The sequence below is a fragment of the Natator depressus genome, chromosome 18 (genome assembly GCF_965152275.1).
Source record: "Natator depressus isolate rNatDep1 chromosome 18, rNatDep2.hap1, whole genome shotgun sequence".
Classification (NCBI taxonomy): Eukaryota; Metazoa; Chordata; order Testudines; family Cheloniidae; genus Natator; species Natator depressus.
In genome coordinates, this window is record NC_134251.1 from 23,235,047 (window position 1) to 23,262,033 (window position 26,987).

The window sequence follows — 26,987 nt, forward strand, 5'->3', positions numbered from 1 at the left end:
TTTTAGAAAAAAATAAGTTCGTGTCAGTGTGACTCTTCTTAAGTAAACACGATCATACCTGACATGAAATACTGCAGCAAAATGTATCAGAGGGGTAGCTGTGTTAGTCTGTATTGTGACAGGGTCAGGCCAGATGGCTACAGGAGAGTAATAGAAGGCAGATAGATTAGCCCCAGGCTAAGTAGGTCCCTTTTCCCTTGGTAAGGTAACAGGGAAGGTTCCAGAACAATCAGGAACCTTCTGGAGACAATTAAGACAGGCTGATTAGAACACCTGCAGCCAATCAAGAAGCTGCTAGCAATTCAGCCAGGCTAATCAGGGCACCTGGGTTTTAAAAAGGAGTTGCAGCATGTCCCAATGCCGAGGAGCCTATGCAGTGTAACCTGGGGAACTGGGCAGACCCATGCTCCCTAATCCACCTTTTGGGGGTCTCACTAACCCCACATATGTACACCAGACCAGTGAAGCTAAATGGGGTAGAGACCACAGCACTGGTTGATTCGGGGAGTGCTATCACGCTTGTCTCGGGGAAGCTCGTGAAGCATAGTCAGCTGCTGTGGGCTAAGTGTACTGGGATAACATGCGTCCATGGGACAGTTGGTTATTACCCCACCATCCCAGTAAAAATCGAGATTCAGGGGAACACTACTGAGGTAGCAGCTGGTGTAGTCCCTAAACTCCCATACCCGGTGCTCATAGGGAGGGACTTCCCAGGGTTTGGAGACTTACTCCCTGTAGGGGAATTGGAGAAAGGGGGAAGCCCTGAAAGTAGTGAGGCATTCACAGTAGACTGTCAACCCCCAACCTTCTCTGAAATATCCCCAGATTTTGTTCTCCACTCCCAGACAGCATAGAAAGACGAAAAGGGAAAGAAGGGCAGCTAAGGCCTTGGGAACCCGAATACTGGCCCAAAGCCAGAGGGTCACTCTCGTAGATAGGCAGACCCGAGCAGCTGAAAAGGAGGCCACCCAGGAGGGAGAAGCACCCGAGTCTGACCCACACCCTAACGCCTCTGAACCAGTAGAGGCAACAGAGACTGGCCCCCTAGATCTCAGGCAGATTAGCCCCGGGAGAGGAAATTTTGGACGGGATCAGGCTGAAGACCCAAGGTACGACAACATTAGGAAGGAGGTGACCGAAATAGATGGGGTCCCCGTGGAAGGGAAAACCCAGGGACCAGGACCCTACTTAATAATGAAGAAGAATCTCTTATACCGGGTTGCACCAGTACAGGGGCAGAAGGTACAGCAGATCCTAGTACTTCAAAAACAACAGAATGCTGTATTAAGTCTGGCCCATAGTCATCTTTTTGGGGGACATTTGGGGGTAGAGAAGGCCCTGGCACGGGTCCTGCAACGATTCTTCTGGCCCGGGGTACCTGAAGAAGTGTGGAGTTACTGTGCATCCTGCCCGGAGTGTCAGCTGCACAGTCCCCATCCCCACTTTAGTACCCTTTCCCATCATAGAGGTCCCCTTCGAGTGAATAGCCATGACCTAGTGGGACCCCCCTGGAGAAGACAGCCTGGGGCCACCAATATATACTTGTTGTTCTGGATTATGCTACACGCTACCCAGAAGCTGTCCCCCTGCGGAACACGGCCTCTAAAACAATAGCTAAAGAGTTGATGGGGATCTTTGCCCAAGTGGGGCTACCAAAAGAGATATTAACAGACCAAGGTACCCCATTTATGTCGAAGTTAATGAAGGACCTCTGTACGCTGCTCCATATACATACCCTGAGAACTTCAGTCTATCATCCACAGAGCGATGGGCTGGTAGAAAGGTTTAACCAAACCCTCAAGGCAATGATAAGGAAAGTGGTAAGTCGGGACGGGAAGGATTGGGACACCCTACTACCCTACCATATGTTTGCAATCCGGGCGGTACCTCAGGCCTCAACTGGGTTTTCCCCCTTTGAATTATTATACGGACGCCACCCCCGTGGCATACTAGATATTGCAAAAGAAATCTGGGAAGAGGAACCCAATGGGGGAGAAATATAATTGACCATGTGTTGCAGATGCGAGAACGGATAGCCCGGGTCGTCCCTATTGTATGGGAACATTTGGAAAAGGCGCAGGAGGCCCAGCGAACCCATTACAATCACCAGGCAAAAGTCCGACAGTTCCAACCAAGGGATCGGGTGATGGTGTTGGTACCCACGGCAGAAAGGAAGCTTTTGGCCCAATGGCTGGGGCCCTATGAGGTGGTTGAACCCGTGGGGGAAGTAACCTACAAGGTGCAGCAGCCAGGATGCCAGAAACAAGAACAAATTTATCCCATTAACCTCTTAAAGCCTTGGCACCGAGAGGCGTGTGTAGTGGCCCAAGAGACCCCGATCCAGGGAAATAACATGCAGGAGCAGATCAGGATATCCACTGATCTGACACCAAACCAGAAGAAGGAGGTAACTGAGATGATCAACAGATACCAGGACGTGTTTTCAACCAAACCAGGCCGGACCACCGAAGCATATCACCACATTATCACAGACCCTCGGGCAAAGGTAATTTAAGGCCCTATCGGGTCCCAGCAGCAAAAAGGGAGGAGATCAAGGCAGAGGTAAAAAGGATGTTGGAGCTGGGAGTCATCGAAGAGTCCCACAGTCAGTGGTCAAGCCCGATTGTGTTGGTGCCCAAACCCGATGGCACCACTAGGTTTTGTAATGACTTTCGCCGGCTGAATGAGAGATCCAAATTCGATGCATACCCCATACCCTGTATCGATGAATTAGTTGACTGCCTGGGCAATGCCTGATTTTTGACCACCCTTGATTTAACAAAGGGATACTGGCAGATTCCCCTTGCCAAAGATGCAAAAGAAAAGACGGCATTCTCTACACCAGAGGGTCTGTTTCAATATACTGTTCTTCCTTTTGGACTGCATGGGGCACCTGCCACCTTCCAGCGTCTTATGGACAAGCTCCTATGGCCCCATAACAGTTATGCAGCGGCATACCTGGATGATGTGATTATTCACACCCCCGACTGGGAAACCCACTTAGGAAAGGTGGAAGCGGTTCTGGACACGCTAAGACAGGCTGGCCTCACAGCCAACCCAGCCACGTGTGCTATAGGGCTAGCCGAGGCTAAATACCTTGGCTACATTGTAGGAAGGGGCATGGTCAAGCCCCAACTAAACAAACAAGAGGCTATCCAAAATTGGCCCCGGCCGACTCGGAAAAAGCAAGTCCGGGCATTCCTGGGTGTGGTGGGGTACTACCAATGATTTATTCCCCATTTTGCTACCAGAGCGAGTCCCCTGACAGACCTGATAAAAGACCGGGGTCCAGACATGGTGAAGTGGACAGATGCCGCAGAGAAAGCATTCATGGATCTACAGACAGCCCTCTGCAATAACCCCGTGCTTATAGCCCCAGACTTCAACAAAGAATTCATTTTACAAACAGATGCATCTGAAGTAGGATTGGGAGCTGTCCTATCGCAGATAGTCGGAGATGAAGAACACCCAATCCTCTACCTCAGCAGGAAACTCCTCCCGAGGGAGCAGAAGTATGCCGTGGTTGAAAGAGAGTGCCTAGCTGTGAAATGGGCCATGGAAACACTATGTTGTTACCTTCTGGGACAACGGTTTACCCTTGTAACCGACCATGCACCCCTCCAGTGGATGCAGCGAAATAAAGAGAAGAATGCAAGGGTGACCAGATGGTTCCTGTCCCAAAAACCTTTCCAATTCACCATACAACACCAGGCTGGAAGCCACCATGGCAATACAGATGGCTTGTCAGGAGTACACTGCCTGACATCTCAAGTTGCCCAACCCCATAGTGTTGAGTGGGGGGGGATATGTGACAGGGTCGGGCCAGATGGCTACAAGAGAGTAATAGCAGGCAGATAGATTAGCCCCAGGCTAAGTATGTCCCTTTTCGCTGGGTAAGGTAACAGGGAAGGTTCCTGATTGTTCTGGAGACAATTAAGACAGGCTGATTAGAACACCTGCAGCCAATCAAGAAGCTGCTAGAATCAATTAAGACAGGCTAATCAGGGCACCTGGGTTTTAAAAAGGAGCTCACTTCAGTTTGTGGTGCGTGTGTGAGGAGCTAGGAGCAAGAGGCACTAGGAGCTGAGAGTGAGAACACGGACTGTTGGAGGACTGAGGTGTACAACCATTATCAGACACCAGGAGGAAGGTCCTGTGGTGAGGATAAAGAAGGTGTTGGGAGGAGGCCATGGGGAAGTAGCCCAGGGAGTTGTAGCTGTCGCACAGCTGTTCCAGGAGGCACTCTAGACAGCTGCATTCCACAGGGCCCTGGGCTGGAACCCAGAGTAGAGGGCGGGCCCGGGTTCCCCCCAAATCCTCCCAACTCCTGGTCAGACACAGGAGGAGTTGACCTGGACTGTGGGTTCAGAAGAACGGCCATGCTGAGGCTGCCGTGAAGCTCCAAGGCGAGCAAATCTGCCAATAAGTGCAAGACCCACCAAGGTAGAGGAGGAACTTTGTCACAGTATGCACAAAAACAATGAGGAGTCCAGTCGCACCTTAAAGACTAACAGATTTATTTGGGCATAAGCTTTCGGACTTCTTGTTGATTTTGCTGCAGTTGATTCAGTTTGAGTAGGAGTAGTCATGGGAGAGATTAATCTTGAGGAGAGGTGGGGATCCATTGTCTTATCTCTTTAGGATGTAAAGGCTCTTCTGTCTTGAAGTAGGCAGTCTCTTGTTTCTTGAAACTAGTTTAGCAGTGTGAGTGATTCTGCACCACAGCCCATTCATGTATGGTGACAGTGTAAATGGCCTGGGTAATAACTAACAATTATTCTAACAAACAATAGATTGGGGAATTATGAGGGTATTTCAATGTTGATTTATTTATTCAAGCAAGTAGATTCTATTCAAACAAATACCATTTTAGCATTGATTTATCATTGATTTTATTAAGAGTAAGTATTGTTACTAACTCTCCATCTTTGTGCTTTAACTATCCTCCTACCAACATGGGTATCCGTGTCCTCAGTTCTTTCAAAGATCCATGCACATTCTGAAAGAAGCGATTTACAATAATGGTGATTTTCCCAGATGGATCTTGCAGGAAAAATGATGATTTTAATAAAGATAGAGATTAAATGGTTCTTCCTTTCTTTTACTCTATTAATAACAAAGAAAAATGCTTGGATGACACCAGTTGCATAAGCACCACATACAAGAGGGACCCCTTTCACATCATAGTCCTTTGTCACTTGGTCCCTTATTTGTGATGTGCTAATTCAGGTGTGGGCAAACTGCGGCCCATGGGCCGGATCTGGCCCTCGAGTTCCTGCTGGGGAGCAGGATCTGGGGCTTTCCCCGCTCCGGCGCTCCAGCTGCGGAGCAGGGTCTGGGGCTGCTCCGCACGGCTCCCAGAAGCAGCGGCATGTCCCCCGACTCTGGCTCCTACATGTAGGGGCAGCCAGGGGGCTCTGCTCCGCACACTGCCCCTGCCCCAAGTGCAGCCCTCGCAGCTCCCATTGGCTGGGAGCTGCAGCCAATGGGAGCTGCAGGGGCAGCGCCTGTAGATGCGGCAACATGTAGCAGACTCTCCTGGCCGGGCCTCCACATAGGAGCCAGAGGGGGGACACGCCACTGCTTCCAGGAGCCGCTTGAGGTAAGTGCCACCCAGAGCCTGCACCCCTGAGCCACCCCCTCACCCCAGCCCTGATCCCCCTTTCACCCTCTGAACCCCTCAGTCCCAGCCTGGAGCACTCTCCTGCACCCCAAACCCTCATCCCCAGCCCCACCCCAGAGCCCTCACCCCCCTCTGCCCTCAGCCCTGATCCCCCTCCTGCCTTCTGAACCCCTCACCCCCCACCCCACCTCCCAGCCTGGAGCCCCCTCCCGCACCCTGAACTCCTCATTTCTGGCCCCACCCTGGAGCCCACACCCCCAGCCAAAGCCCCCACCCCCTCCTGCACCCCAACCCCTTTCATGGCCTGCCATACAATTTCCATACTCAGATGTGGTCCTCTGGTCAAAAAGTTTACCCTCCCCTGTGCTAATTCCCATAAGTTTGAGAAGCCTTCATCCTTATTTGAAATAAGGGGAACTTTTAACTTATGAGCCAGAAACCAGTTGTCCAGTTCATGAGCTCAAAGGGCCAAAGTCAGCTCTGCTGTAAGTAGGAGCAAGGATTTAACTGGAGATTGATCCCGCTTTACTTTGGGGCTGAATTTGGCCTGAATTGAGTACTTGAGCTATAACGAGAAACTGTCAGAAAAAGGAAAATTCCTTCATTCCCATTTTCCTCTATGTTCCGGATGCTAGAAAAGAGAAGTAGAACTGCACAGGAAGGGAAGCCTCAAGTGGGACCATGTATTTTCATCTCCAAGTGTTTATTAAAATCATAAATTTCCTGCGAGATTGCTCAAGGATAATCACCATTGTGAGCTAACACATGGAATAACTAAATACAGATCTAGTTTAAAGCAGCTTTAAGAGCTTCAGAGAGCTGATACAAGCAGAGTTTAGTTTGCCTTTTTTCCTTTTCACTTGAAGAACTTGTCTGTCTGTCTCTCCTCTCACCCCCAGTATCTGTAATTTAGGCAGTATTAAACGTGTAGTCTGAAGTGAGTTGTCATGTGGACACTTTTAGTTAACTAAGGGCAGGTCTACACTACAGTCGGGATCGACACTCTGGGGTCGATTTAGCCAGTCTAGTGAAGACCCACCAAATCGAAGCAGATTGCTCTCCATTCGACCCCTGTACTCTACCCCTGATGAGAAGAGTAAGGTAAGTCTATGGGAGAGTTTATAGACCCCGCGGTAACTCAACCTAAGGTTGCGTCGCATAGGTCGACTTACCTCGGTAGTGTAGACATAGCCTTAGACTTTATAAAAATTACAATTAGCAAGTCTCAAACTTTCACAGTGATGGCCCACATTCCCTCCCACTCACTGTACATTACAGTGGAAAAGGAAGATTAGGAAAGTATTGTATTTTTATCTGTCCTGAATATGATTTTGCAGCCCCTATCTCATTAACAGCCAGGTCTCCACGCAACACAACGTGGGAACTACTGCTTTCAAAACTTGTCAGGGAATTTTCCATTAGCTTAAACTAATGGTTTTCGAAGAAATATGGTTTGTGTTTTTGGAAACTGTTGTGCTTATATTGTTTGCTCCCAGTTCTAACAACTTTACCTAACAAAATAGAAATTAAATGAGCTGCTGGGACTAACTCTGGTATTTTACATAGAAGCACTTTCTATATCTCCCCTCAGTGAGCCCACTAATGGGTATCATGCCATATATCGACACTTTCTACAAAAGCACAAATTATATTGCTGAGTATTTAAAACTGACAATACCTACATTTCGTGATGGTGGTATTTTAAGGGTGTTTATGGGGCCTAATGCAAAGCACATTGAAGTTAATGGGATTCTTTCCATTGGCTTCAGTGGGCTTTGGATCAGATCCATAGAGACAAAGGCCAGGTACTCACCTAAAACTTAGCTACGTCACTCAAGGGAGTAGAAAATTCACACCCCTGAGAGACTTAGTTAAGCTGATGTAAGCCCCGTGCAGACACCACTAGGTTGACGGAAGATTTATTTCGTCGTCCTATTGCTTCTTAAGGGGGTGGATTCATTACAGTGATAGAAAAAATCCTTCCACTGCCGTAGTAAGTGTTTACCGTACAGCGGCACAACTGCAGTTCTAGCACTTGTCGTGTAGACGTACCCTAACACTCCTATTTATCTAGCAGTATCTGTAGTATGTTCCATCTTTCTATCTAAGATGGGTGAGACATTTTCAAAATGTATGGGAAATGAATTTAGTAAACATTTTAATTTGTAGGTTTTAGAAGTGAAATACAGTACAGCTACAAAGAACCACACATCTAGAGATTAATACACTAAGACAGCAAGACTGAAGAGTTCCAAGATATGTAAGAGGTATTCTAGGAAGAAGGTGTCACAGTTTGGGGTAACTGCACCTGTATTCCCCTTCTGTGGTCCAGCAAGGGCACCCATTTTTAGGCTTCCAGTTCCCTAGCTATCACCTCTCTTGGGCAAAGACACGTCTTTCTCCCTCCTGACTGGAGCATTCCCAGGTTGCACAGCTCCCTGCCTACACTGTGAATTCCCCAGCAAGTCAAACTGCCTCAGCAGGCCTGCTTTGCCTTCTCCTCAGAGACTGTAAACACTGTAACGTAGAACCTCAGAGTTACGAACACCTCCAGAATGGATTCTGTTTGTAACTCTGAAATGTTCGTAACTCAGAATAAAACATTACGGTTGTTCTTTCAAAAGTTTACAACTGAACATTGACTTAAATACAGCTTTGAAACTTTACTACAAAGAAGAAAAATGCTGCTTTCCCTTTATTTTTTTAGTAGTTTATGTTTAACACTGTACTGTATTTTTTTTCTCTGTTGCTGCCTGATTGTGTAGAAGGATTGGGGCCTCCCTTAGACAGAAGGACCTGTTTGTCTACTGGATCAGAAAGCAGGCCTTGAGTCAGTTTAAACTCTGGCTATTTAGCTGAAAGTCCTTTTTGGTCTATTGGTATCAAGAGAATCTAGTTTGAACCAGCAAGCCTTTCCTTAATTCACCCTCTTATAGTCTAGTCTCCTCTGGGTTGTAATGCTTTGGTCTTATTTGCTTGTTAGGTTTAGTATGGGTGTGGTGCTAGGTTGGGATAAACAGGAGATCAGACGAGATCAGGGGTCCCCAATGCAGTGCCCGCGGGCGCAATGGTGCCTGCCGGGGCAGTTATGTGTGCCCGCAGGACACCGTGCCACCGAAATGCCGCTGCTGAGCGCGGCCGCTGGAGAACCGCCAGCTAAAATGCTGCCGAGAAGCATTGCCATTTCTTGGCGGCATTTCCACGACAATCATAGAATATCAGGGTTGGAAGGGACCTCAGGAGGTCATCTAGTCCAACCCCCTGCTCAAAGCAGGACCAATCCTCAACCAAATCATCACAGCCAGGGCTTTGTCAAGCCTGACCTTAAAAACTTCTAAGGAAGGAGATTCCACCACCTCCCTATGTAACGCATTCCAGTGTTTCACCACCCTCCAAGTGAAAAAGTTTTTCCTAATATCCAACCTAAACCTCCCCCACTGCAACTTGAGACCATTACTCCTTGTTCTGTAATGTGCTACACTGAGAACAGTTTAAATCCATCCTCTTTGGAACCCCCTTTCAGGTAGTTGAAAGCAGCTATCAAATCCCCCCTCATTCTTCTCTTCCGCAGACTAAACAAGCCCAGTTCCCTCAGCCTCTCCTCATAAGTCATGTGTTCCAGTCCCCTAATCATTTTTGTTGCGCTCCGCTGGACGCTTTCCATTTTTTCCACATCCTTCTTGTAGTGTGGGGCCCAAAACTGGACACAGTACTCCAGATGAGGCCTCACCAATGTCGAATAGAGGGGAACGATCACGTCCCTCGATCTGCTGGCAATGCCCCTACTTATACATCCCAAAATACCATTTGCCTTCTTGGCAACAACAGCACACTGTTGACTCATATCCAGCTTCTCGTCCACTGTAACCCCTAAGTCCTTTTCTGCAGAACTGCTGCCTAGCCGTTCGGTCCCTAGTCTGTAGCGGTGCATGGGATTCTTCCGTCCTAAGTGCAGGACTCTGCACTTGTCCTTGTTGAACCTCATCAGATTTCTTTTGGCCCAATCCTCTAATTTGTCTAGGTCCTTCTGTATACTATCCCTACCCTCCAGCATATCTAACTCTCCTCTCAGTTTCGTGTCATCTGCAAACTTGCTGAGGGTGCAACCCACACCATCCTCCTGATCATTAAGGAAGATATTGAACAAAACTGGCCCCAGGATCGACCCCTGGGGCACTCCACTTGATACCGGCTGCCAACTAGACATGGAGCCATTGATCACTACCCGTTGAGCCCGACAATCTAGCCAGCTTTCTAGCCACCTTATAGTCCATTCATCCAGCCCATACTTCTTTAACTTTCTGGCAAGAATACTGTGGGAGACTGTGTCAAAAGCTTTGCTAAAGTCAAGGAACAACACATCCACCGCTTTCCCCTCATCCACAGAGCCAGTTATCTCGTCATAGAAGGCAATTAGATTAGTCAGGCATGACTTGCCCTTGGTGAATCCATGCTGACTGTTCCTGATCACTTTCCTCTCTAAGTGCTTCAGAATTGATTCCTTGAGGACCTGCTCCATGATTTTTCCAGGGACTGAGGTGAGGCTGACTGGCCTGTAGTTCCCAGGATCCTCCTCCTTCCCTTTTTTAAAGATGGGCACTACATTAGCCTTTTTCCAGTCGTCCGGGACCTTCCCCGATCGCCATGAGTTTTCAAAGATAATGCCCAATGGCTCTGCAATCACAGCCGCCAATTCCTTCAGCACTCTCGGATGTAACTCGTCCGGCCCCATGGACTTGTGCTCGTCCAGCTTTTCTAAATAGTCCCAAACCACTTCTTTCTTCAGAAGGCTGGTCACCTCCTCCCCATGCTGTGCTGCCCAGTGCAGCAGTCTGGGAGCTGACCTTGTTCGTGAAGACAGAGGCAAAAAAAGCATTGAGTACATTAGCTTTTTCCACATCCTCTGTCACTAGGTAGCCTCCCTCATTCAGTAAGGGGCCCACACTTTGCTTGACTTTCTTCTTGTTGCAAACATACCTGAAGAAACCCTTCTTGTTACTCTTAACATCTCTTGCTAGCTGCAACTCCAGGTGAGATTTGGCCTTCCTGCTTTCACTCCTGCATGCCCAAGCAATATTTTTATACTCTTCCCTGGTCATTTGTCCAATCTTCCACTTCTTGTAAGCGTCTTTTTTGTGTTTAAGATCAGCAAGGATTTCACTGTGAAGCCAAGCTGGTCGCCTGCCATATTTACTGTTCTTTCTACACATCAGGATGGTTTGTCCCTGTAACCTCAATAAGGATTCTTTAAAATACAGCCAGCTCTCCTGGACTCCTTTCCCCCTCATGTTATTCTCCCAGGGGATCCTGCCCATCAGTTCCCTGAGGTTGTCAAAGTCTGCTTTTCTGAAGTCCAGGGTCCGTATTCTGCTGCTTTCCTTTCTTCCCTGTGTCAGGATCCTGAACTCGACCATCTCATGGTCACCGCCTCCTAGGTTCCCATCCACTTTTGCAGTGCTTCTTTCCACTGCCGCTTCTCAGTGGCGGGGTATCTGGCGCCCACCACAGTCTTCTGTGCTATTCCCACAGAAAGGTTGGGGACCACTGGACTAGATGATCTAGAGGTCCCTCCTGGCATTAAACTCTATGACTCTTGTGCCTCTTAAATTACAGATGAAAATGGCTAATACAGCCCAATCCTGCAAACAATTATGCATATGTTAACTTAACTGGTTAAGACTAGATAATATAATAGTCTCTTCTGGACTTAAACTCTATGAATCGGTGAAACTTTATTCTTCTCAGTAAAGTTAAACATGTGGGTGTCTGCAGGAGTGGGGCATAGGTCTTTATGTCCTCCACTGGCAGTGCTGCCTTCCAGCACTTCACTTTAGGTACTATTCTGCAGCTCAGTAGCACTCACTCTTAGAATGTTTTTCCTGATCTTCAGCCTGAATTTCCCCTTTCTTCATTTCATTCTGTTCTATATAGCGTCTTATACCATGCTCATCACTGTAGTATCTGAGGACTTGCTGACAGTGCATGAAGCAATTGACTACACATCTAAGGGTTGTTGTTTTTCTCTCATCCTCTCCCCAGGGGAGAAGAATGTGCAGTGGAGTGTCCTGTGTTGGTAGGGTTTTAAGGGTTGGATTTTTAAAAATATATATGTTGCTATTTATTTGTTAGAGCAGTTAAAGGACAAAGAATTGCACCTTCCACTTGGAGTGGAAGGTGGTGAGGTTGGTGATGGCCCTTAGTTCCTTGGGGAGTTCATTCCACAGTCATGGACCAGCCCCTGAGAATGTTTTGTCTCCCATTGTTCTCTCTGGGCCCCACCTCAGCTCTCCTTCAGCCCAGCAATACAGCTCTAGTGCTTATTTTCCCAAGATCATTTTTTGTTGTGCTGCCTACGATCAGGGAATGATTGGAGTGAGAGATGGAGATGCTGTATTTGCGTCAGTCTGATGACAGGGCCAGCCTTGGATCTTCCCTTCCTCACACTGTTGGGGATGGTGTCTGTTATAGCTCCTATCCCACTGTAAAAGCTGTGTGTGGACTTAGCTAGGAGTTTGAGCAGGTAACTGATGCGAAAACAGGTCATGGGAGAATTGAGGGGAGTTCATGGAATTTAAGTTCCCCGGCCTCTGCACTACAATGAGTGAGGGGGGACCTGGCTATTGCACAATCACAAGGTGTAGTATAGATGGGATTTTAAACAGTTCCTGGCTATGCCAGCTTGCTCCCTAACTATTGGCATGCAGTGCAAAGAAACAAGTCAGAGTTTCCCATGGGTACAGCAGCTGGAGCAGTACATGGAGCGTTAATCTACACCATACACATCCCCTGTCCCATCACTCCACTGGGCTGTCCCCACTGCTTGAATGTCTCCACTCCAAAAAAAAGGTGTGTTCTTAACTCAGGTTAAAATAGCAGTGAAGACAGACAACTCAGCTTTTAACTCAGCTGAGCAGCCCCCATTAAATCCTATACCAAGGGTGGCCAAACTGTGGCTCGCCAGCCCCGTGCGTCTCTTCTACCGTTCATGTGTGGCTTGCAGCGCCCCCCACAACCTCCCCATTCTCTACCTACCAGACTGGAGGGGGGAAGCTTAGGACCTCTGCCTTGCAGCAGGCTGGTGGGGTAAAGGCTTCTGCCCAGTAGGGAAGGGGGTCTAGGGACTTCAGCTATGTGGGGCACACTTGCCAAGATGAGCAGGAGTGGGGCTGAAGCCCTGAGTCCTGACAGGTGCTGCCTGTGGGGATGAAGCCCTGAGCCCCAGCAGGTGTGCACCGGCTCTTCAACTTCTAAAGATTGTCACAGGCAGCTCCAAGGGTCAGTATGTTTAGCCACCCCTGGCTTATACTCTAGGAGAACCTGCAACTGAATTTAAGTTGCTTGTCAGAGTGAAAACTGGGTTACCTTCGCGCTGCGATTTTGAGGAGGTGCGTGGAGGTGCTGGAACAATTTTTATAGTGGGGGTGCTGAGAGCCCTTGAACCAAACTGTAAAACCTATTTACAAAGGAAACCATTTCAAGCCCTGGGGGTGCGGAAGCACCCACAGCCCCCCTAGCTCCAGCACCTACAGAGCTGCCTAAGGCGGCTGAGCCAGCGCGTTACAAACTCGCTTTCCCGGCCGTGTAGACATAGCAACATGTGCCTCAGACCGCGGGGCCAGGGCAGGGGATCGGGGCGCCTGCTGGGCTGACCTGTGCGGGGCTTTGGGAGCCCAAGGCAGGGGGCCCTGGTGGGGCTGGCCGGGCCGGGCCGGGGGTACAGGCTGGAAGGCGCGGGCAGAGCGTGCGGGGGCTTCTGGAGGCAGCGATGGGGAGGCAGCTGCCGGGGCCGGGGGATCCCGGGGCCCTGCTCCGCGAGCTTCCCTCGCCGCGTCCCCCAGCGCCGCGGCCAGGGTTTGTCATAATGCGGGCGGGCCCCGGGCGGCTGCATTGCGGGCTCGGCGCGGGGGGGCGGCGGCCGGCCGGGGGCGGCCCAACCCGAGCGCTGTTTACCTGGACACGTGCTGGCGGCGGCCGGGCCTGGGGCGCCGGGCCCCGCGCGGCGCGGGCCGGAGGTGCGGGGCGGGGGCGGCGGCGGCGCGGGGCTCTGCGGCAGGGGGAGCGGCGCGCCCCTCCCAGCCCTGCCGCGGCTGCTCCCGGAGGTAGGTGCGCTCGGCGCGGCTGCTGCCGCCCGGCGCGGGGAGGGACCCGCGCCCTTTGTCTCGGCGCGCGGCGGCTGCCCCGGGGAAGCCGGAGCGGGGCGGCGGCGGCGGCGGCCGAGCCCCGGGTCCTGCGCGCGGGGAGCCGGCGGGGGCGCGGCGGCGGCGGCGGGGCGGCCGGAGACCTGTTGCTGCCCAGCCCCCGCCCGGCGGCGCGCCCGGAGGGTCTGTGAGGGGCCGGGCGGGGGCTGGGCGGCGGGCGGGCGGTCTGAGGCGTCGCGGAGGCGCCGAGCCGGCTCTCGGCGGGGCTGCTGGCTCTGGAGCGGCTGCCCTGGGCCGCGCGCGGTGGGTCCCGGCTCGGCTCGGCTCGGCACCCGGGGCAGGCTCCCGCCCGGCGGCTCGGGGCGCTCGGGACTTGCCCGGGCGCTCGCCCAGGGGACCCCCGGACTTGAGCGGCTGCCGCTCGGTGACTGCGGGGCCAGGCCCCGGCCGGGAGCGTGGGGACATGAGGCGGAGCGAGGCGGGATCCGCTGGGCAGCGGGAGCCCGGTCGCTGTTCGCCCAGTCGCTTCATTGGCGCGGCAGCGTGGGGCCACAAGCCTCATTCAGGCTTCTCCCGGGTTTGTGGCGCTTTATTGAGCTTTGCTGGTTCTCCGTCCCAGGGCGGGAGGGGTGGTGCGGACAGAGGCGCTGCTCGCCGGGGCAGGGACCCAGCGAGCCGCGCTTGCAGCGGGCTGGCGGGCTCTACTGCGCCCGCCCCGCGCCCAGAGGAGCTGGTCCAGGCTCTTGGGGCGGCCCTTGGTTCAGCCTGACTGTAAACACTGGGAGGTTTCCCGGTGCCGGCGAGGGGTGATGTCATTATTCCAGCCCGCGATTGGCGTGAGCCGCTCACATGAGCGCTTGGCTGAGGGACGATGCGTGAAGCCCGCCGAGGAGGAAATGGGGGGCAGGGTTTGGCCAGCTGCAGCTTTAAAGATTATTGTAGCGATCCTGTTATGAGACAGTGAGAAGCTGCAGCTCCCACCAGCTCCCTTAGTGATTTATTTTTGAGAGTTCTTTGTAAAAGGAGGACACGGTGTCTTATTTTTTCATGTTTTCCTTGTAGGACAGCTGGATTTACAGCTGTAGGTGGTGGTGTTTGCATTTAACCTGACTTCGTTGCACCGTTACCTATGCATGTTAACGGGGGAATGACATTCCTTCTTACAGAGTATAATTTAATGGTGGTGGTGTGCACAGGCAGAAGGGAAAGATGCTGTGCTTTCGGTCTGCTACATCTGCATGCTTATGAAAATCTCCTGAGGATGGTGATGATGGGGTAATTCCATTGTTGTAGACTTCCTTTTGGCTAGTTAAGAATATAACCTAAAAGTGTTTAAAAAGTCTCATCTAAGGTTCCGATATAGCTGAAAAGAAAAGGAACTTTATATCTGTAGCTATCTATGTATAATAACAGTGAAATTTTCAGTATAAAAGTTAAATTACCAGTGAGAGCTGAAATAAAAATTAATTTGTTGTAGGACCATAGACAAAGGTATACAACTTTAAGTAATGTTTCATAGTAGCAGCCGTGTTAGTCTGTATCCGCAAAAAGAAAAGGAGTACTTGTGGCACTCAGATTGTACCATGTAGCTTTTAAGTTCAGTTGTTCAGTATTAATTCTCTTGCATTTTTTATTCCTTTGTAAGTTGCCAATAGGTCCCCAATACATTTGTTGTGGGAATGCCCTTGGGCTCTTGTCAATTACAAATGGAACTGAAAAGGAGTACTTGTGGCACCTTAGAGACTAACAAATTTATGTGAGCAGAAGCTTTTGTGAGCTACAGCTCACTTCATAGGATGCATGCGGGGGTGGGGGGGGAATGGAACGGAAGCTTTCATCCTGAACTAGTAATGCAGCTGCAGATCACTTTATTAGGGAACACACATTATTTAAATAAATAATTATAACTTGCAATATTATTTGATATGGGTTCTTATTTAAATAATATAAACTAGAAAAAGCTGCCTCAAACACCAATATGGGAGACATCCAGTAGTCACTAAGGAGTTAAGACATGCCCCCTATATGTTTAGTAGTTTGTATAATTTTTGTTTCTATAGTGATGGCAAAGTTTGAAATAATGATAGTAGTGTTTTCACTACATTTAAAAGTGTAACAGTTTAATGGCTTTTTTTGAGTGCATGAATGAATCCTTAATGTATGATGGTGCATTCAGGCATTTTGTCTGTTCAAAGATTGTTTTTGTTTAATGCTGATTGAGAGTCTGCTGAATGCTGAGGTGTTTAGCTAGCAGCATTTATGTTTTTCATATTATTAATAATTAGGGGGTGTGTGTGTGTGTGTATTGGGAGGATGTTCTGAAGTAGTTGAATGTATTAGTTTACCAAAATTAGAACAAGATTTGTACAGGGGGAGAGAGAGAGAGAGACTCTGTGGTTGCAACCTCCTTTGTTTATTCAAAATAATGTAAAAACCATTTCCAGAAGGAGGCAAGTATTTATCATGTTCTCATTGCATTTGTGTAAGAAAACAAAAGTTGTACAAGTAAACTTCAGTGTCAAATGACACTGGGTAACCGTGAGCATCTGTGTTCTTCTTTTGCATGAAATAGGATTACAAGGAAACCTCGAGTATATTTTAAATATTTTTTGCAGGCCTGCCCCTGGCTGTTTTATTGAGTCATTGCTGGTCTCACATTTTTAAAGATTCCCTTTGTCCAATAAATATAGAGCTAAACAATTTATTTAAATCGCTTTTAGGACTCTAAGACATGCAATGAATAGAGCTAGAAACTTGGGATTTCCCTCTTTAATAAAATTGCTCCTTACAAACCACTTCCATTTGAGAATAAAGCTTAAATTTCAAGAGATTAATATAAAAATTGGTCAAAGTATTTTAATGACTTCACACAACATATTGTAGAAGTTAGTTGGTGAACTTTCTCAAGTGTTCAGAGTAGCAGCCGTGTTAGTCTGTATTCGCAAAAAGAAAAGGAGTACTTGTGGCACCTTAGCGACTAACCAATTTATTTGAGCATGAGCTTTTGTGAGGTGAGCTGTAGCTCATGAAAGCTTATGCTCAAATAAATTGGTTGGTCTCTAAAGTGCCACAAGTACTCCTTTTCTTTTCTCAAGTGTAAAACTGTATGTAGGACTCCCGATTTAAATATTTATATAATTGTGGCACCCATGGGCCCCTGATGTGAAATAAAGAGCCCCGGAGGAGAAGACTGAGTACCTGTAGCTGTGTGGGGCTGCCATGACAATAATGCAAGAGCCTAATACACAAAAGAAAGCTCACTGCAAATGTGAATAACTGAGCTGAGTGCTCTGAAAAACTTAAATTGAAAGCTATAAATAAGAGATGAAATCCTGGTCCCATTGACTTCTGTGGGGGGTTTCACCCAAGGTGTTTAGATTCATTCAGCCTATAATAAATTCAGGGCAAACTTCCTTTCAGGTTCTGTTATCCAATGCAAACATCAGCTAGCAGAGTATTTTATATAACAGATTATTCAATCCCTTCCAAAATATTTCCAAGTATAAAAAGTTAGTGCTTGGATATTATGCTCGAGAAACATCCAAAGCACTAAAAGCATAGGGCTGAGTGATATCCCTCACACTGTTTGGTACACTAAAATAGAAATGTTTTTCAAAGCTACAAGATGAATATGGAGAAGTCTCCTAGTAAAACACAGACGTACAGCCTCTGAATTTGTACTGGTTTTAAGTATTTTATCATCCTCTTGAAATAGCTAGGCAGCCACAGTTTTATTTTAACTACAGACGTTTTTTTCTCCTGCTGATAATAGCTCATCTTAACTAATTAGCCTCTTACAGTTTGTATGGCAACTTCCACTTTCTCTGTATGTGTGTGTGTATATATATATATAGGTGTGTGTGTGTGTGTATATATATCTATATTTTCTTACTATATGTTCCATTCTATGCATCCGATGAAGTGGGCTGTAGCCCACGAAAGCTTATGCTCTAATAAATTTGTTAGTCTCTAAGGTGCCACAAGTACTCCTGTTCTTTTTACATAGTCAATCTGCTTCTTCTAGTTTTAGGTCCAGATTTGTAACAGTATTTAGGCATTACTGCACTCAGTGTCGCAATTCCTAGCAGATTTAGGAGCCTAAATCTCATTTTCAGAAATCTGCAGTTGATGGTATTTAGGCTCCTAAGTGCCTAAATCCCTGTTGATGAGATTTAGGTTCCTAAACCAGCTAGGCCTTGCATCTTTGAGTGAAGCAACTCCTAAAATCTGAGCCTTAGTGCTTTAAGGTGCAAATAGATTGAAGCTGCAGCAGGTACCTGCTTACAGCAGCTATGAACAGCACAACTAATCTTTTCTTCATTATGCAGTGTAAGCTGATGGGCTGACCATCACACTCCAGACAATGGCTGAGTTCCAGTTCCTTTGCCCAGGGCTCTTCATAGAAACATAGAAATGTAGGGCTGGAAGGGACCTTGAGGGTCATTAAGTCTAGCCCCCTGCGCTGTGGCAGGACCAAGTAGACATAGACCATCCCTGGCAGGTTTTTTGTCCAACCTGTTCTTAAAAACCTCCAATGATGAGGATTCCACAATCTTCCTTGGAATCCTTTTTCAGAATTACCTTTATAGTTGGAAAGTTTTTCCTAATAGCTAACCTAAATGTCCCTTGCTGCAGTGTAGACTAAGTCCATTCCTAGTCATGGAGAACAATTGTTCACTGTGTTCTTTATAACAGCCCATAAGATATTGGAAAACTGTTATCAGGTTGTCCCTCAGTCGTCTTTTCTCAAGACTAAACATGTACAGTTTTTTCAACTTTTCCTCGTAGGTGAGGTTTTCTAAACCTTTTATCTTTTTTGTTGCTCACCTGTGGACTCTTTTCAGTTTGTCCACAAACTTCCTAAATTGTTATGCCCAGAATTGGACACAGTACTCCAACTGGGGCCTCAACAGTGCTGAGTAGAGTGGGACAATTACATTCTGTGTCTTACATACAACACTCCTATTAATACACCCCAGAATCATATTAGTCTTTTTTTTGCAATTGCATCACATTGACGACTCATATTCGGTTTGTGGTCCACTATAACCCCCAGACTCTTTTCAGCAGTACTATCACCTAGACAGTTATTCTCCGTTTTGTAGTTGTGCATTTGATTTTTCCTTTGTAGGTGAAGTGCTTTGCACTTGTCTTTATTGAATTTTCAACGTGCTGAATTCAGACCAATTCTCCAATTTGTCATGAATTTTAAACCTGTCCTCCAAAGTACTTACAACACCTCCCGGTTTGGTCTCATCTGCAAATTTTATAAGCATACTTTGTTGACTTAGAACCTAAGATTCAAAACAGATCAACCCAAACAGTCTCGCGGCCCCCGGAACCATGTCCAGCCCTTAGCTGGGAAGGTCTATAAAGCCCAGGAGACTAGGCTTCTCCCTCCTCTCAGGAGTCTGACAAGTGTAGAGAGTCCCTTCCCTGATCCTGAGTCTGTTCTGTCTGCTCCCCTTCCTAAAGGTATGTCTGCCCAGCAAAGGAAGGTGTGATTATAGCAGGAGTAAGCTAGCTTTAATCTAGCTACTGAGGGTATCAAAGTAGTGAAAATGTGGCAGCAAGACTTCACGGTGGGCTAGCCACCCCAGTACAGCTCCACCAAGGACCCTGCGTACATACTTGGGTTGCTAGCTTGTGCTGTAGCCTATGCCGCCACAGACTAGCAACCTGAGTATGTACCATGGCTCCTCAGCAGGGCTGTACTGGGGCAGCTAGCCCACACTGCCTCATGTTCACTACTATTGTTACCCATGCTAGCAAGTTTAAGGCTGGAGTGGATGTGCCTACCCACTCTACAATCACAAAAAGAAAAGGGGGGGGGTGAGAGAACCTGGATTTGTGCTGGAAATGGCCCAACTTGATTATCATACACATTGTAAAGAGTGTGGTCACTTTGGATGGGCTATTACCAGCAGGAGAGTGAGTTTGTGTGTGGGGGGACGGAGGGTGAGAAAACCTGGATTTGTGCTGGAAATGGCCCAACTTGATTATCATACACGTTGTAAGGAGAGTGATCACTTTAGTAAGCTATTACCAGCAGGAGAGTGGGGTGGGAGGAGGTATTGTTTCATGGTCTCTGTGTATATAATGTCTTCTGCAGTTTCCACAGTATGCATCCGATGAAGTGAGCTGTAGCTCACGAAAGCTTATGCTCAAATAAATTGGTTAGTCTCTAAGGTGCCACAAGTACTCCTTTTCTTTTTGCGAATACAGACTAACACAGCTGTTACTCTGATATCTAAGGCTATGTCTACCCTGCAATTAAAAACCCGTGGCTGGCCTGTGCTAGCTGACTCAGGGGGCTTGGGCTGTGGGGTTGTTTAATTGCAGTGTAGATGTCTGGACTTGGTCTGGAGCCCGGGCTCTATGACCCTGAAAGGTGGGAGAGTCCCAGAGCTCAGGCTGCAGCCAAAACCGGATTGTCTACATCTGTAGATGGCCAGTTGCAGTGTAGATATACCCTAAGAGGCAGAAAAGCCTTATATGAAAATTTGTGTAAGGCACATGACTAGGAGCAGGTGAGTGACCTATAACTACAGTTCCTAGTTGTACAGGAATGTGCACACTTGCCCCAAGGCACTGCTACGCTTACGGTTATACACCTATCCAGACATATCGACAGCTAGAGGTTCGCTCAGATCTTAGAATCTGAAGTACAGAATCCATCTAAATTTATTCTGTGTGATGTTGGGGAATACTGTCCAGAGGAGCAAATACTTGTGAAAACTGTTCATTATCTATTGTTGTTATCCTATTGATATCCCTAATTCAGTCTATTTAAATTCTTTTACGTAAGACCTGGTGATACTAATATTGTGCTAACAAAATTGCTACTGTTATCTTCACAAGCATTTGTTCCTCCAGAGAAAATTCCGCAGGGGCAATCAGTCCAGATGGAATTCACAGGGATCTGTATAGAAGTGTTTTGCAAGTCTTTTAAGGTAAATTGCAGGGTAATCTATCATTTAGGGCCCTACCAAATTCATATTCTATTTTGGTCAATTTTATGGTCATAGGCTTTTAAAAATCCTCAGTTTCACAGTTTCAGATATTTACATCTGAAATTTCATGGTCATAACCATGGGGGTCCCGATCAAAAGAGTGTTGTGGGGTGGTCGCATTATTGCACCCTTACTTCTGCGCTGCTGGTGATGGAGGTGCTGCCTTCGGAGCTGGACAGCCAGAGAGCAGCGGGCCATGGTATAGCGGGTCATCACTTTTTGGGCAGGGGCAGGGCTAGCCTTACAGGCATGTGACTGCCCAGGGCCTCGTGGCCAGGGGACGCTGTGGTTCCCTTTTTACCCCCCCCCCGACCCCATTCCCCCAGCTAGTCCAAGGCCCTTTATATGCCTGAGTGCTGGATCCGGAGCTGGGGAGGGCAGAGCTGAGGGCAAGGGTGCCAAACCTTTGTGGAAGTTGAGGGCCTGTATAGGCTGTAGCCACAGAGCTTCTTACAATCAAGGGAGGTTCCCAGATGTGGGTCTGACCTGGCCCAGAGAGCAGCCCCTGCAGGAGAAGAGGAAGTCTGGACTTGCAGATGGAGCCCGGCACATGGTAGGAGCCCCAGCTGTCGTGCCCCTGGTCCTGCCCGTCCCCGGCAGATTTCATAGTGAAGACCAGTTTCACGGTCCGTGATGCTTTTTTCATAGTCTTGAATTGGGTAGGGCCCTATCTATAATACGGGAGCAAAGACCGAGTAGTACTGTAGTAAACTGTCCTCCATTGGGCCCAAGCATGTGTTAGATGATCTAATGCTGCATGTCTTGATCTGCTTGCTTTATTAGTTTCTGGAAAACAGAGGGGAAAAATCCTAATGTCCATAAAGAATGGTGCTGTGATCAAACTCCAGTTACCACTGGTGGGTTCCTTTGGCTGCAGGGCACACTGTCAGTTAAGAGTTTTGGAATTTGAACACGAGCATTTGAGTTGCTAGTAGGTAGCAGTGTTCACTTCACATTTTTTTAATGGTTGGGTAACAGTTGAGCCTCAAACCTGAGATGGAACCTCCTGTGGAAAACTGTTGGTTCTTATAATCCAAGCTCCCATCAGGAGGAGTGGTGCCTGTACCTTAATTTGTACAAAGTGCTGTCTCATAGCGTCTGGTTTGAGAGGCACTGCAGAAGGTTTCTTCATTTTTTTATTAAATTAGAGGTAGCCTTAAGGACAGAAATAGCATATTTAGAACACTGCACTACTCAATCCCAGCAGCTCTTTCTTGCAGTGCAGGTGAGTGAGACATGGATTCATAGAATTGCAGGACTGGAAAGGGCCTCAAGAGGTCATCTAGTCCAGTCCCCTGCACTCATGGCAGGACTAAGTATTATCTAGACCATCTGTGACAGGTGTTTGTCTAACCAGCTCTTAAAAATCTCCAAGGATGCAGATTCCACAACCTCCCTGGGCAATTTATTCCAGGGCTTAACCACCTGACAGTAGGAAGTTTTTCCTAATGTCCAACTTAAATCGCCCTTGCTGCTATTTCAGCCCATTGCTTCTTGTCCTATCCTCAGAGGTTAACGAGAACAATTTTTCTCCCTTCTCCTTGTAACAACCTTTTATGTACTAGAAAACTGTATCGTATCCCCTCTGAGTCTTCTCTTTTCCAACTGAACAAACCCAGTTTTTTCAATCTTCCCTCATAGGTCATGTTTTCTAGACCTTTAATAATTTTTGTTGCTCTTTTCTGGACTTCCTTCAATTTGTCCACATCCTTCCTGAAATGTGGCGCCCAGAACTGGACACAATACTCCAACTGAGGCATAATCAGTGTGGAGTAGAACGGAAGAATTACTTCTCCTGTCTTGTTTACAACAGTCCTGATAATACATCCCAGAATAATGTTTGCTTTTTTGCAGCAGCAGCATTAAACAGTTCATATTTAACTTGTGATCCACTATGATCCCCAGATCCTTTTCTGTAATACTCCTTCCTTGGCCGTCATTTCCCATTCTCAACCTTCTTCATAACATGGATCATATCTTAAGAGTGTCTGTCAGCCAACCCTCATCCAGTTCACAATGGCACAGAATCCCTGTAGCAGCTGCAGCAATTGCTTTAAATGGAAGAGTAGCATTAGAATAGTATTGAAAGGGTTTTAGCTACCTATAATGCAGGGGTACCTTCAAATAGGACGGATGCCAACACCATGTGACCAGCTCTTTCCAGACATTGGAATAGGCAGTTTAACAGTAAATGTACTTTCACCATCTTAGCGGAGATATGTGCAAGCATAAATTACTAAGATCTTTTAAAATAACATAAAAAGTTTGAATATCAATCCTTCCTCTACTACAGGGGTGGGGAACATCTGGTCCACAGGCCAGATCCGGCTCTCTACTTAATTTAATCTGGACTGCGGCAAGTCTTCTGGGTGGAGGGGCCATCAGGGAACTGTGGCCAATGGGAGCTGTGGGGGCGGCGCCTGCCGGTGTGGGCAGCATGCCTGTTACAGAGCCCCTTGGCTGCCCCTCCATCTAGGGGCTGGACATGCTGGGCACTTCCGGGAACAGCGTGGGGCCAGGGCAGGTAGGGAGGCCAGGTGTCCGGTTTTCAACCAGAACACCCAGTCGAAAAGGGACCCTGCCGGCTCCGGTCCGGTCAGCGCCACCAACTGGGCCATTAAAAGTCCACTTGGCGGTGCTGTGGAGCTCAGGCAGGCTAGTCCCTACCTGTCCTGGCTCCACGCTGCGCCCCGGAAGCAGCCATCAGGTCCAGCTCCTAGGCTGGGAGGCAGGGGGGATGGCTACTGGAACCTTGATTCTTAACAAGCCATTTCAATCTGTCTGTAGCCACATAAGCCTGCTGCCTGATTATAGCAACATTACATGTAAGGCATTTTGAAGTTTCCACTATGTAGGAGCTTTATTATGGCTATTTACATGACAAAATTATTCATCTGGAAAAATGGCTGTATGGAGGATGGCACCCCGGGTTCTCTGTTAATTATTAATGATACCTAATAGACATATTTTCATATCAGTATTGCCAGTGACCTAGAGCTATTGGAAGGTTTAATTCCACTTCCTGTCGTACTCAGGAAATTTAGTGTCTCTGAATTGCCAACAAACGAACCATTATTTTGCAGCCATCTATGAACACAACTAGCCAGAGCCCTGGTGAGACACTAAAGGGAATAGCAATCACCTCGGCCAGGAGAACAAGAGAAATGGCGGCTCTGATGGCACATCCCCCTACAGAGTATTCTCTCAGGACAAGGTTACGCTCAGGCCACATCCAAAATTCATCCCTAAGGTAACCTCCGTGTTCCACGTGAACTAATTGATTCACCTTCCAATTTTCTACCCCAAGCCTCACTGTGATAACAGGGAGGCTGTATTACACACAGTAGAAGTCAGGAGAACCCTAGCTTTTTACCTGAATAGGACAAAGGCTTTCTGGAAGTCTCCTATGCTTTTCCTCTCTATTACGGAAAGATCCAAGGGCTCAGCAATATCAGCCCAGAGGCTTTCTAAGTGGGTCTCGAACTGCATTAGACAATGTTGTTAGGGTTGCAATATGACCCATCCAGACAGTATTCGCACACTCTCCATGAGGTCGATCTCTTCATCTGTTGCCGCCTTCAAGAATGTCCCTATCTCAGAAGTCTGTAGCATGGTGACATGGGTGTCAGTCCACACCTTTGCAGAACACTGTGATCACTGGGGACTCCCCTTCCAATGCCATCTTCGGCTCCACAGTATTGTCATCTGTAACTGACCTGACTCCGAAGCCCCAGCCCTCTGGTAGGGATACTGCTCGGGAGTCCCCACAATGGAACAGCCATGGGACACTACTCCAAGAAGAAGTTGTTGTTCACCTTGTGCATAAGAACATAAGCAGTAACGATGGTTCTTCAAGATGTGTTCCACAACCCAGCCTCTTCCCCTCTACTCCAGAGTTCATGTCAATGACTCTACTGTAGAAAAGGAACTGAGGGGGGTTAGTCTGCACATGCTGACTAGCTTCATGGCAGGGCACGAGGGGAGACAGCGCATGTGCGGGCCTAACGGACCTGCTACTGAAGTTCTCTGGTCAGCAGTGCAGGGACACAAGCACACCTACAGTGGAGCACCCATAGAGAGAGACGTCTCAAAGAACCATCGTTACTGCACAAGGCAAGTAACTTCTTCATCAGGATACAGTTCTACAGTCTATACTTCAGACTCCTTGTAAGTCAAACTGTGCCCTTGAGCAGTGCAAATGTTGGGTGCCCCTGTGGAGCACTGTCCAGAGATTTGAGTAGAGGCTGCTTGGGAAACCTGGATACTATTACAGGGATTGCCGCTCGCTGTCTGTGGGTATGTCTACACTACAAAGAAAAACCCATGGCTGGCCTGTGCCAGCCAACTTGGACTTGCGGGACTCAGACTGCAGGGCTGTTTCACTGCTGTGTACGCTTCTGGGCTCAGGCTGGAGCCCGAGCTCTGGGACCCTCCCACTCTGTAGGCCACCCATGGGTGTCCAGTTGCTGTGTATACATACCCTGTGAGACCTGGGAAAAGCCACTTCCTCCCTTTGTGTCTGTTTCCCCATCTGTATAATGGGGATCATGATAGTGATAGTCTGCAGATGAAAGATATTATGGAAGATCCAAGTATCCTTATCTGATGGATCAGGAAAGGGATGGGTTTGGATCAGTTTTTAAGTAAAAACACAGGATAAATTCTTGAAGGCTAGCATAGAACCTAGGATAATTAGCTGCATACAGAAAAGCCCAGGGCTCAAATTGCTATTTCTGACAAATCAGTCATGTAAAAATACATTTCTATTGAAACTCCAATACAGTGTGGGATCTTCAGGGTCAGAATAACCTGATCCAGCTTTCACCTGAACAGTTGATTCATGCAGTTGTTGTTTGTAGGATTAAAACGTAATCCTTATGTACAGCTACATGCAGGGAGCAAGTGTGTGATCTGTCAAAGCTGTCTGCGCTAAGCCGTTCAGCACTTTGCTTTTTAAATGTTTTCCTGTGTTGAATGGCTGTTACTTTCTCCCATTTGGAATTGGAGGCTCAGAGAAATGCTACTAGAATGATGTTCATGAGACTGTTCATTGAGCCGTTAATAAAATGAAGGTGCTGGCTGTACAGCCAGAGGGAGTGGTGTTAAACATGCAGACAGTGGAAAGCCGTTAACCTCTGCAGCAAATATGTGGTTCTCTGGCTCTTAGCAAGTTACAGACATAGCTGTGTTTGAAACAGAGATGTGGTGAGAAGGAGCTGGCTCAATGATGTCAGGTAGTTTTCAGTCTCTGCAGTGTACGTGCTCTGCATGGAAATGCAGGAGGAGGAGGAGGAAATGACATGGTCTGCACTGCAGCACATTGCAGCACTGCCAGAACAAAGCCTTGTTGGAAAAACACTACCTAAGTAGAGGCTGTGTGCTGACCACTGTTTGGGAGCAGGGTGTGGAAATGTCACCTGCTTTTTAGAGAAGTCAGTCTCCTCATGTTGAAGAGGCAAGGTGGGTGAGGGAGTATCTTTTACTGGACCTACTTCTGTTGGTGAAAGAGACAGGCTTTTGAGCTACCCACTGCTCTTTGTCAGGTCAGGGAAAGAAACTCAGAATGTCACAACTAAACAAAGGTGGAACAGATTGTTTAGCACAAGTAATTAGCACGTTGTAAGAGACCATTCAAAGTGAAGTGGCCAGTTAATGTCTGCAGTCATAGGACAAAAAGGGGGGGGGGGTAGTGGGTTACAGATTGTTGTAATAAGCTAAAAGAAAAGGAATACTTGTGGCACCTTAGAGATTAACAAATTTATTTGAGCATGAGCTTTTGTGAGCTACAGCATCCGATGAAGTGGGCTGTAGCTCACGAAAGCTTATGCTCAGATAAATTTGTTAGCCTCTAAGGTGCCACAAGTACTCCTTTTCTTTTTGCGAATACAGACTAACACTGCTGCTACTCTGAAACTTGTAATAAGCTGTAAATCCAGTGCCTTATTTAGGACCATGATTTTTAGGCGTTGTCTACACTGCCACTTTACAGTGCTGCAACATTCTTGCTCAGGGGTGTGAAAAAGCACACCCCTGAGCCCTGAAGTTTCAGCGCTGTGAAGTGGCAGTGTAGACAGTGCACCAGCGCTGGGAGCTACTCCCCTCATGGAGGTGGGTTTTTTAAAGCGCTGGAGCGCTGGTGCCATGACTACACAGCCACGTTAAAGCGCTGCCGCGGCCGTGCTTTAACATTGCTAATGAAGACTGCCCTTAGTG

The 26,987-nt window shown here is 47.8% G+C and overlaps 1 protein-coding gene across 13 annotated transcripts in view; it reads left to right on the forward strand.

Moving 5' to 3' along the window:
- The window catches only part of CAMTA1 (calmodulin binding transcription activator 1), a 918,369-nt gene that overhangs the window by 832,383 nt on the left and 58,999 nt on the right, over window positions 1-26,987 (forward strand). Inside the window, exon 1 of one of the 13 annotated variants that reach the window (XM_074933840.1) lies at window positions 14,862-15,036. The exons of 10 other annotated variants lie outside the window; for them this stretch is intronic. The gene's annotated coding sequence lies outside the window, so the exon portion shown is untranslated. Of the gene's footprint in view, window positions 1-14,861; window positions 15,037-21,112; window positions 21,328-23,885; window positions 24,025-26,987 lie in introns of those variants that run through there. 2 more of the 13 variants (XM_074933839.1, XM_074933841.1) reach the window with 2 other exon arrangements.